Consider the following 11,815-nt stretch of genomic DNA (forward strand, 5'->3'; position numbering starts at 1 on the left):
GGATGACAGGCGTGAGCCACCGCACCTAGTCCTACAAATTGATTTTTGAAATTAATGAACATAAACCCTAATCCTTTTATCACTAGGATCAAAGCTTTCATCCATTTCAACACCTATCTAATTTTGAAACTTTATTGCTAAATATAGATGTTGTTTTAACATATTTTATTTCAAAGAACACTTTTAACATTAGCTCTATCTGGAGACGGTATTGGTCATAAAAAATTGGCTCTAGGCCAGGCGCGGTGGCTCACGCCTGTAATCCCAGCACTTTGGGAGGCCGAGGTGGATGGATCACAAGGTCAGGAGATCGAGATCATCATGGCTAACACAGTGAAACTCCATCTCTACTAAAAATATAAAAAATTAGCCGGGCATGGTGGCAGGCACCTGTAGTCCCAGCTGCTCAGGAGGCTGAGGCAAGAGAATGGCTGAACTGCCCAGGAGGCAGAGCTTGCAGTGAGCGGAGATGGTGCCACTGCACTCCAGCCGGGGCGACAGAGCAAGACTCCATCTAAAATAAATAAATAAAATAAAATAAAATAAAATTTGCTCTAACTAGTAATATCTGGAGTGACACTTTAAAGATTGTGTTGTGGAAAAACATTTTTGAATTTTTGAATTCAGTGATGATTGCCTCAACATAGCAAACTGATCATGTTCACCTATTTCTCTACCTGTTCCAAATCCCATTAAACGTCTGCTGGGGAGGGGAGGGAAGTACATGAGGGAGAAATACACAGGGTACATTTCAATGCTATTTGTGATACAGCGTTTCTCAAGCTAGATATTGAGCACTGGGTATTCATTTTATTAGAGTCCATATTATTATGTGCATGACAAAATTCTGTTATCCTTTGTAAGATTAAATCTGTAATTCTAGTAAACAAAAAGAGTACTACTGATGTGGAGAAGTGTCCAAAATATGGAAAACAAATACGATTAGATTGTTAGAGAAACAAGAAAACCCATATCCCAAATCAGGGCAGGAGAAAACTACCAAATACGTAAGAACAATTCCAGAGATATTTTAATCTTAGGACAAATACAGAGAGTAGGAGAAGTCTGGGCATGGTGGCATGTGTCAGCAGTCCCAGCTACTCAAGAGGCTGACGTAGGAGGATTGCTTGAGCCTAGGAGTTTGAGGCTGCAGTGTGCTACAGCTGCACCTGTGAATAGCCCCTATATTTCAGCCTGGGCAACATAGTGAGATCTTGTCTTAAAAAAAAAAAAAAAAGAGTAGAAGGAGATCATGGGTTAGCCATTAAAAGATTGAAACCTACAGCTGTGCCCTACTTCCTGTCTTGTTATTGAGGCTGAGCAGGAAAAGGGGTTAAAGTGTAAAGGTTGGAAAGGAAACACTAGAACCTGAAATTTCATATCCCCTAAGGGCATCAAAGTAAGAAGAAAATTTTAACGGAGCGGTGGGTTGTGTCACTGAACTCTGATTAAAGCCAAGAGCTTGGACCTCATTAGAAAGAATGCTGACAGGGCAGGGCCCTAGGGAACTAAGCACATCTCCCTCCTGTTTCCCTCTCACCCCCCCTCCACAACAACGAGAGACAAAACACCAAATTAGAACTTGCATTGGCCAGGCATGGTGGCTCACGCCTGTAATCCTAGCACTTTGGGAGGCCGAGGTGGGTGGATCACCTGACATCAGGAGTTCGAGACCAGCCTGGCCAACATGGTGAAACCCCATCTCTACTAAAAATACAAAAACTAGCTGGGTGTGGTGGTGCACACCTGTAATCCCTGCTACTTGGGAGGCTGAGACAGGAGGATTGCTTCAACCCAGGAAGCAGAGGTGGCAGGGAGCTGAGATTGTGCCACTGCACTCCAGCCTGGGTAACAGAGTGAGACCCTGTGTCCAAAAAAAAAAAAAAAAAAAAGACAAAAAACTTTTGCTTAATAGATGGATTGAACAGCAGAATGGACACTGCGTGCAGAGGCTCACCCATGTAATCCCAGCACTTTGGGAGACTGAGGCTGGTGGATGGCTTGAGCCCAGGAGTTCAAGACCAGCCTGGGCAACATGGTAAAACCCCATCCTTACTAAAAATACAAAAATTAGCTGGGCAGTGCAGTGCACGCCTGCAGTCCCAGCTACTCGGGAGGCTGAGGCACAAGAATTGCTTAAACCCAGGAGGTGGAAGTTGCAGTGAGCCAAGATCACACCACTGTACTCCAGCCTGGGTGACAGAGAGAGACTCTGTCTGAAAAAAAAAAAAGAAAGAAAAAGAAAAAGAAAAAAGACTGAAAATCTGAGTTGGAAAGAAGCTGAGGGAATTTTCCCAGAATGTAGCATAACTGAGCAAGCACTGGGATGGCTGGGGAAAGAGGCTAACCGATGTCCACAGTGTAGGCTACGCTGTCCATCTAAATATTAAGAGCCTTACCTACAGAAGACGGCTTTTGATAAGAAAGCTTTTGATAAGCTTTCACACAGGAAACAAATATCCTTTCATTTGGGGCCTATTCTGAGTTTGTCCACATACTTCCCCAAAGCTTCTACTTTCCAAGTTTCTTTTTTCTTTCTTCTTTAAAATTTATTTTTATTTCTTTTTGAGATGGGGTCTTGCTCTTTTGCTTAGGCTGGAGTGCACTGGCATGATCCTAGTTCACTGCAGCCTAGAACTCCTGGGCTCAAGTGGTCTTCTCACCTCAGCCTCCAGAGTAGCTGGGACTACAAGCTTGCACCACCACGCCTGGCTAATTTTTTTATTTTTATTTTTAGAGAGAGGGAATCTCACTATGTTGCCCATGCTGGCCTTGGACTCCTAGCCTCAAGCAATCCTCCTGCCTTGGCCTCCCAAAGTGTCGAGATTGTGGGCCTAAGCCATTGTTCCTGGCCTAGGTTTCTTATCTTGTAGTTGTCAAATCTCTGACCCTCTGGTCAAACCATTAACTGTCATCTCCACCCATGTCTTCATGTAAGTTGAACCACCAGAAATATTGCTCTGATTTCTCCCTGAGATAATTTCTCCTCCCCACTGGAGGTTAGGTGTGCTCAGCAGCATGTGCTGCCATCAAGTGGAAGTGGCACATACAAGACTGGATTCAGACTGGTCTTAAGGACATGAGTCAATTTTATGAGCTACTCCCAGCTTCTCAGGAGGCTGATGCAGGAGGATTGCTTGAGCCCAGAAGTTCGAGGCTGCAGTGAGCTAAGATCACACCACTGTACTCCAACCTGGGCAACAGAGTGAGATACCGTCTCTTAAATTTTTTATTTTTAATTATCATCTCATATAATTTATGAGGGTCAGAAATCCAAGAGTAGCTTTACTGGGTAAACTCAGAATCTCCTATGAGCTTGCAATCAACGTGACAGCTGAGAATGCAACCTCTGAAGACTTGACTTGGGTTGGAGGATTCACTTCAAACTCATTCGCATGGCTGCTGGCAAGAGGATTCTGCAGTTCCTCATCATGTAAGTCCTCCATAGGACTGTTTAAGACACGATTTCCCCTAAAGTGGATCTGACAGGTTGGGGCAGGGAAAAGCAGAGGGAGAGAGAGAAAGAGTATGTGTGTGTGCCCAAGCACACATGCAAGATGGAAGCTGCACGCTTTTATATCCTCATCTTAGAAGTGACATGCCATTGCTTCTTCCATAACAAATTAACTCTGGTACAATATGGTGTGGGGGTTAGGGGAGCTACAAAACAGTGTGCAGCAGGGATCATTGAGGACCATCTTGGAGGCAGGCTACTACACAATCCTTTTGTTATTCTTCACTTTTGCCAAAATGATTTATCATGGCAGCCACTAAGGCTGCCATAGCCTTACCTTCAGAAAGCATTTCATTCTTAGCAATAACAAGGGACAATCTAAAACTAGAATTCTGTTGCAGAGAATAGGCTACTTACTAAAGCTGGTACAAAAATTAAATGGATTAAAGAATTACTGAACTGGCCAAAAGGCAGACCATAGACTTGAGCTTCCAGGAACCATTTCCCTGCAGGACCAGCTCTCCAAGGAGGTCCTGCATGATCAGGTCTGGTGCTTGATGAATTTATAGGCCACTTCTGTAGCTACTGGCTCTGGAACTAGACGACCTCTGCTAACAAGACAAAGTTGCTGGTCAAAACAGGAAGCTGCTGCTACCACGCAACCACTGACTACAGCAGGAAGCCAATACTATAATCCACATCAGTAAAATGGGTCTCTCTCTCTCTCTCTCTCTCTCTCTGTTCACTGAATTTACCTCCAAGTAAGTTTCATACAAAGCCATATAAACAGTTTTATGTAGGCTGGGCACGGTGGCTCATGCCTGTAATCCCAGCACTTTGGGAGGCTGAGGCAGGTGGATCACTTGAGGCCAGGAGTTCGAGACCAGCCTGGCCCACAGGGTGAAACCCCATCTCTACTAAAAACACAAAAAATTAGCCAGGTGTGGTGGCACATGCTTGTAATCCCAGCAGAGGGGGATATACAAATAAGATATACAAATTATAAAATTACACAATTCAGTATTTCAATTGCTAACTCTTTAGTGCTTCTATAATTATTCAAATTAATTTTCCCGATTTATTTTTTCCCTACTGTGTGTTTTTGTTTGTCTGTTGTTTAGAGACAAAGTGAGCCAAGATTGCACCATTGCACTCCAGCCTGGGTGACAAGAGAGAAACCCTGTCTCAAAAAATAGTAATAATTTAAAAAACAAAAAGTTTTATGTAAATCATATTCAGAACACTGGCTACAAAGGAGCTGGAAAATGAGGTTTTTAGCTTTCTACTCTCCAAAGTTTAGGAAGACACGCTATAAGGAAGTTAGACTAAATACTGAGTAACAGGAGCCGCAGTCCCTGGTCAAACCAGTATTCAAAGCCTGGGGGCAAAATACAAACTTTTGGATAAACAAGGTCTCAAAGTACCATTCTTGAGACCATTTCTGAAAGAACTGCCTAACGATACAGTACTGTAGTAAGATGACAATGAATCTAAGAAAGGAGGGTAAGGATTCAAGAAAACAGTAGGGGCCCAGCAAGATGGCTCTCGCCTGTGATCCCACCACTTTGGGAGGCAGAGGCAGGAGGAGCACTTGAGCCCAGGAGTTAGAGGCTGTAGTGAGCTATGATCTTACCACTGCACTCCAGTGTGTGTGACAGAACAAGAGCTTGTCTCTAAAAAACAAACAAACAAAAACACACAGTAGGGAAAAAATAAATCAGGAAAATTTGAATAATTATAGAAGCACTAAAGAGTTAGCAGTTGAAATACTGAATTGTGTAATTTTATAATTTGTATGTCTTATTAACACAAAATATTTTTCAAATTGTGTTCACTCACATTTTCAATATATATATTTAAATATATATTTATTCAATTTTTTTTTTTTTTTTTTTTGAGATGGAGTTTCGCTCTTGCTGCCCAGGCTGGAGTGCAATGGCATGAACTTGGCTCACTGCAACCTCCGCCTCCTGGGTTCAAGTGATTCTCTTGCCTCAGCCTCCTGAGTAACTGAGATCACAGGCACGCGCCACCACGCCCGGCTAATTTTTGTATTTTTAGTAGAGACAGCTTTTCACCATGTTGGTCTGGCTGGTCTCGAACTCCCAACCTCAGGTGATCTGCCCACCTCGGCTTCCCAAAGTGCTGGGATTACAGGTGTGAGCCACGGCACCCGGCCTTCGATTTTTTGTGAACAGTTGAATTGCTAATTATGCCCCTTTTATTCTGAAGTATAAGCCCTAAACTAACTTAAGATAGTTTCTAGTGACAATCTTTTTTTTTTTTTTTTTTTTTTTTTGAGACTGAGTCTTGCTCTGTTGCCCAGAGTGGAGTGCAGTAATGCAATCTCCGCTCACTGGAACCTCTGCCTCCCGGGTTCAAGCAATTCTGCCTGCCTGCCTCAGCCTCCCCAGTAGCTGGGATTACAGGTGCCTGCCACCATGCCTGGCTAATTTTTTTGTATTTTTGGAAGAGTCAGGGTTTCACCATGTTAGCCAGGCTGGTCTTGAATTCCTGACCTCAAGTGATCCACCCGCCTTGGCCTCCCAAAGTGCTGCCATTACAGGTGTGAGCCACCGTGCCCGGCAAATTTTTAATTTTTGTGTGTGTGTGTGTGTGTGTGTGTGTGTGTGCAACAGGGTCACATTCTGTCATCCAGGCTAGAGTGCAGTGGCTTGATCACTCCTCACAGCAAGTGATCCGCCCACCTTAGCCTTCTGGGTAGCTGGGATTACAGGTGTCCACCACCACGCCTGGCTAATTTTTTGTAGAGATGGGTTTTTGCCATGTTGCCCAGGCTGGTCTCCAACTCGTGGGCTCGAGCAATTTGCCTGCCTCAGACTCCCAAAGTGCTGGTATTACAGGCATGAGCCACCAAGTGTGGCCTCCTAGTGACAATCTTACAATAAAACACACAACAAATAAAACAAAGAAATAGGCCGGGCACGGTGGCTCAAGCCTGTAATCTCAGCACTTTGGGAGGCCGAGGCGGGCGGATCATGAGGTCAGGAGATCGAGACCATCCTGGCTAACACGGTGAAACCCCGTCTCTACTAAAAAATACAAAAAACTAGCTGGGCGAGGTGGCGGGCGCCTGTAGTGCCAGCTACTCAGGAGGCTGAGGCAGGAGAATGGCGTAAATCCGGGAGGCGGAGCTTGCAGTGAGCTGAGATCAGGCCACTGCACTCCAGCCTGGGCGACAGAGCGAGACTCCGTCTCAAAAAAGAAAAAAAAAAAAAAAAAGGAATAACTTTATCAAAATATCTTTGTCAATTTTAGCATTTTATTAACTTTTTGTTGCTAATTTAATGGTTAATATTTAGCATCCTTGAGCCATATTTAAAGCACCTAGTTTTACTCTCAACTTGGACTTTAAGAATTAGGAAAATGGTGAAACCCTGTCTCTACTAAAAATACAAAAATTAGGCAGGTGTGGTGGCTCATGCCTGTAGTACCAGCTACTCAGGACGCTGAGGCGGGAGAATCGCTTGAACCTGAGAGGCAGAGGTTGCAGTCAGCCAAGATCACACAACTGCACTCCAGCCTCGGTGACAGACAGAGATCCTGCCTCAGAAAAAGAAAAACAGAATTAGGAAAGTGTCTCATATATCCATCGATACTTTCGAAGTATCATATTCTTTCTGAAAAAAGGTAAGTGGTTTCATATTTTTAGCCTAAGGGAAAATGCTAATAGAAACTTCAGTCAGTAAACAGTTGTGTAATTAGAAGTCTTTGCCAGGTGCAGTTGCTCACGCCTGTAATCCCAGCACTCTGGGAGGCCGAGGTGGGCAGATCACCTGAGGTCAGGAGTTTGAGACCAGCCTGGCCAACACCGTGAAACTCCATCTCTACTAAAAATACAAAAATTAGGCGGGTGTGGTGGCTCACGCCTGTAGTACCAGCTACTCAGGAGGCTGAGCGGGAGAATCGCTTGAAATCACAAAAATTAGCCAGGTGTGGTGGCGGTTACCTGTCATCCCAGCTACTCGGGAGGCTGAGACTGGAGAATCACTTGAACTTGGGAGGTGGAGGTTGCAGTGAGCCAAGATCGCACCACTGCACTCCAGCCTGGGCGACAGAGCGAGACTCCGTTTCAAAAAAAAAAAAAAAAGTCTTTGTATACAAGTTAATTAACATAATTTATATGCCTCACAACTCCAACATGATGGTTAAATTTCATAGTTTCAAGCTCCATCTCAGTAAATTAATCTAGGTATGGAAAGGCGTCATTGTGTAACAAGCACTCCAGGTAATTCTGGTGCACGTAGACACTCTGAGAAACACTGGCCTAAGGCTGGGCACGGTAGCTCATGCCTGTAATCCCAGCACTTTGGGAGGCTGAGGCGGGAGGATCACCTGAGGTCGGGAGTTAGAGACCAGCCTGACCAACTTGGAGAAACCCCATCTCTACTGAAAATACAAAATTAGCCAGGCGTGGTGGCGCATGCCTGTAATCCCAGCTACTTGAGAGTCTGAAGCAGAAGAATCTCTTGAACCCGGGAGGCAGGAAGTTGCGGTGAGCCAAGATCGCGCCATTGCACTCCAGCCTGGGCAATAAGAGCGAAACTCCGTCTCAAAGAAAAACAAAAAAAAACAAACACAAAAAGAGAAACACAGGCCTAGAGGGTGAGAGGATAGCACTTATTAAAATAGCCTAACCTGTGACAGGCAATGTGTGTGTGTGTGTATGTATATATATACACACACATTTATATAATATAAATTTTATATATATTATAATATAAATTATATATATTATAATTTATATAATTTAATCCTACCTGCAACAATTGTATACTAGCTCCATTTTGCAAATGTGAAAACCTAGGTTCAAAAGAATGAGTAAACTGTTCAAGGTCACATTAGGTAGTGGACTTGTGAGTCAAATACAGGTGGGTCTAATTTTGAAGTTTATGCTTTACCACACCTTCAATTTAGATGTTCACAAGTACCTCACCCTAAACATATCAAAGTTAAATTTACTCTCAACTCCTAATCTTTCCAACCCAATCTGCCATTCTTATATACATACATATATATAACTTTCATGTATGCATATGCATGCACCCCCCTGAAAGACGGAAATATGTATAAAATGTTCTTGGCAACCCAGTCCCTTTGAACGTCCTCGTCCCTCTTCTAGAGATGCTGTCACAAATTTTAACTCCCATTCAGATTTCACGACCGAGTTTAAATACTGCTTCTCCCTGAAGCCTTTCAGATACCATAATAAATTAGTTGTATAGAGTTCTGTATTCATACCTCTATACGTTTACTACATTGTTAATGTCATACTCATGTTCCTTGTATTAGAGTTACTTTTCCAAGGGTGGGACGGACATCCACTTTACGTCTCCTACATCATACCTGGCACAGATGAAAAGTTGAATGATTATACCCATGAATGAATGATTAGGTAGCATCATTGCTTATAGGGTTGCTAAGCATCAGAGATAAGGCTTCAATCCCAAGTTTTTTGGTTTTTGTGCTCCAAAAATCTTTTTAGCATGCAAGGAATTAGCAAATAGAAGCACTTCCAATCTACTTGTAGAGTGTACAGGAAGGAAAGATTTCCAGGAAAAAGATCTCAATAACAGACTTCAGTCTTGAATTCTTTATGTATAAAAGTTACATAAGAAGAAAAACGTTTTGTCTCAAAAAAAATTTTTTTTGGAGTTAGAAAATCTTTTATTAGCTTGGGCTACATAGTGAAACCCTGTCTCTAAAAAAAAAAACTAGCTGGGCTTGGTGGCATGTGCCTGTAGTCCCAGCTACTCAGGAGGCTGAGGTGGGAGAATCGCTTGAACCCAGGAGGTTGAGGCTGTGGTGAGCCATGATCACACCACTGCACTTCAGCCTGGGTGGCAGAGTTAGACCCTGTCTCCAGAAACAAACCAACCAACCAACCAAACTTTTATTTATGTGGATAGTACCTGTCAACAAAAAATTATTCAATGAAACTTGTTAAAAGATGATTTTATTCAGGACCATCAAAATAGGTATAGGGACCACTGCTATGGGATCCTGCGGTCAGGGAGAGATACTAGCCTCAAATCTGAGTACTGCATGGCCAAGTAGTCGGAATTTATAGCCAAGAAGCAGGTCAGGGGTCAATGAATGGAAAATTACTGAAAGAAAAACCTCAAGGGTAAGGGAGATTCTGGCAGAACTGACCTAACGAGATACTAGCTGAAGACTGGCCAGGATGATGACACATAACCTCTGGGGGATAATGAAGGATGAGGAACCTGATTGGATATTGAGTATGATCAGATATTGACGGTGGGGGCTTCTTCCTAAACTGACACAGCAGGGTTCTTTTCTAAAATAGGATTTTACGAGGAAAAGCACAGATGGGACTAGAGGAAGATTCAGGAACCTGACTAAAGTTTGGTCAAGCAAACAATCTTTGTCATCTCGTAGAGACTGAATAATCTAAGAAGTTTAAACAGTCTTAAGTGTTATGAATCAGACCATTAATGGTCATGAAAATTTACTGAATATTCTATCAGGAGGAAAGTTTTCCAGTAATTGAAGCTGTATTTATTTATACAGAGAAAAAAGTGCTTTACACATAAATCCCCCCAAAATGCTTAGCCTAACATTGAATGACGATACCCTTGGGAACTTAATTCTTTTTAAGCCTAATAACTGTGCTTTATGAAGCTGTCACTAGGTGGCATGACAATGCTCAGTTAGAAATTTCTCTTTAGAAATTAATGCCTCAGAACCTCCAAAAACTGTTGAGTAGATGTCAATGTTTCTTTGTAAACAAGTTTCATTGTTTACAAGTTTCATGGAGTAAAGGTATGCATGTGTTGATAAAAATAAGCTCCATTAGCGAATGTGGTAGGAAATACTCAATTTAAATAATAACAAAATAAGACATTTAAAGTATGCTTAACAACTCTGACTTCTGGTAATTCTATTTCTAAACTATATTTTATCCTAATCTAGAATACTCATGCGATGGTATTTTACCTTTTAACACAAACAGGTCAAATCATAAATCCAGGTCTATGATTCCAGAGCCCATGTTCTTTTTATTTAAGTTTTTTTTTTTTATTCTCATATTTTATTTTTTAAAGTTCTTTATTTCCATAGGTTTTTGGGGAACAGGTGGTATTTGGTTACATTAATAAGCTTTTTACTGGTGATTTGTGAGATCTTTGTGTACCCATCCCCCCAGCAGTATACACTGAACCCAATTTGTAGCCTTTTATCCCTTACCCCCTTCCCACCCTTTCACCCTGAAGTCCCTAAACTCCACTGTGTCATTCTTCCCCCCCTCAAGATGGAGTCTTGCTCTGTCACCCAGGCTGGAATGCAGTGGCATGATTTTGGCTCACTGCAGCCTCCGTCTCCTGGGTTCAGGCAATTCTCCTATCTCAGCCTCCCAAGTAGCCGGGATTACAGGTGCCCGCCACCGCGCCCGGCTTATTTTTGTATTTTTAGTAGAGACAGGTTTCACCATGTTGGCCAGGCTGGTCTTGAACTCCTGACCTTAGGTGATCCACCGGCCTCAGCCTCCCAGAGTGTTGGGATTACAGGCGTGAGACACCATGCCCGGCCCACTGTATCAAAGGCCTTTGCATTCTCATAGCTTAGCTCCCACTTCTGAGGGAGAACATACAATGTTTGGTTTTCCATTCCTCAGTTACTTCACATAGAATAATAGTCTCCAATCCCACCCAGGTTGCTGCAAATGCCATTAATTCATTCCTTTTTATGGCTGCATAGTATTCCATTGTATATATATATACCACATTTTCTTTATCCACTTGTTGATTGATGGGCATTTGGGCTGGTTTCATATTTTTGCAATTGTGAATTGTGGTGCTTTAAACATGTGTGTGCAAGTATCTTTTTCGTATAATGACTTCTTTTCCTCTCGGTAGATACCCAGTAGTGGGATTGCTGAATCAAATGATAGTTCTACTTTTAGTTCTTTAAGGAATCTCCACACCATTTTCCATAGTGGCTGTACCAGTTTACATTCCCACCAGCAATGCAGAAATATTCCTTGTTCACCACATCCATGCCAACATCTATTATTTTTTGATTTTTAAATTATGGCCATTCTATGGGAGTAAGGTGGTATCGCACTGTGGTTTTGATTTGCATTTCCCTAATCACTAGTGATGTTGAGCATTTTTTCATATGTTTGTTGGTTATTTGTATATCTTCTTTTGAGGACTGTCTATCCATGTCCTTAGCCCACTTTTTGATGGGATTGTTTTTTTCTTACTGATTTGGGTTCCTTGTAGATTCTGGATATTAGTCCTTTGTTGGATATATAAAGATTTTCTTCCACTTTGTGGGTTCTCTGTTTACTGTGCATACTGTTCCTTTTGCTGTGCA

This window comes from Macaca thibetana, chromosome 11 (genome assembly GCF_024542745.1).
Source record: "Macaca thibetana thibetana isolate TM-01 chromosome 11, ASM2454274v1, whole genome shotgun sequence".
In the NCBI taxonomy this organism is placed as follows: domain Eukaryota; kingdom Metazoa; phylum Chordata; class Mammalia; order Primates; family Cercopithecidae; genus Macaca; species Macaca thibetana.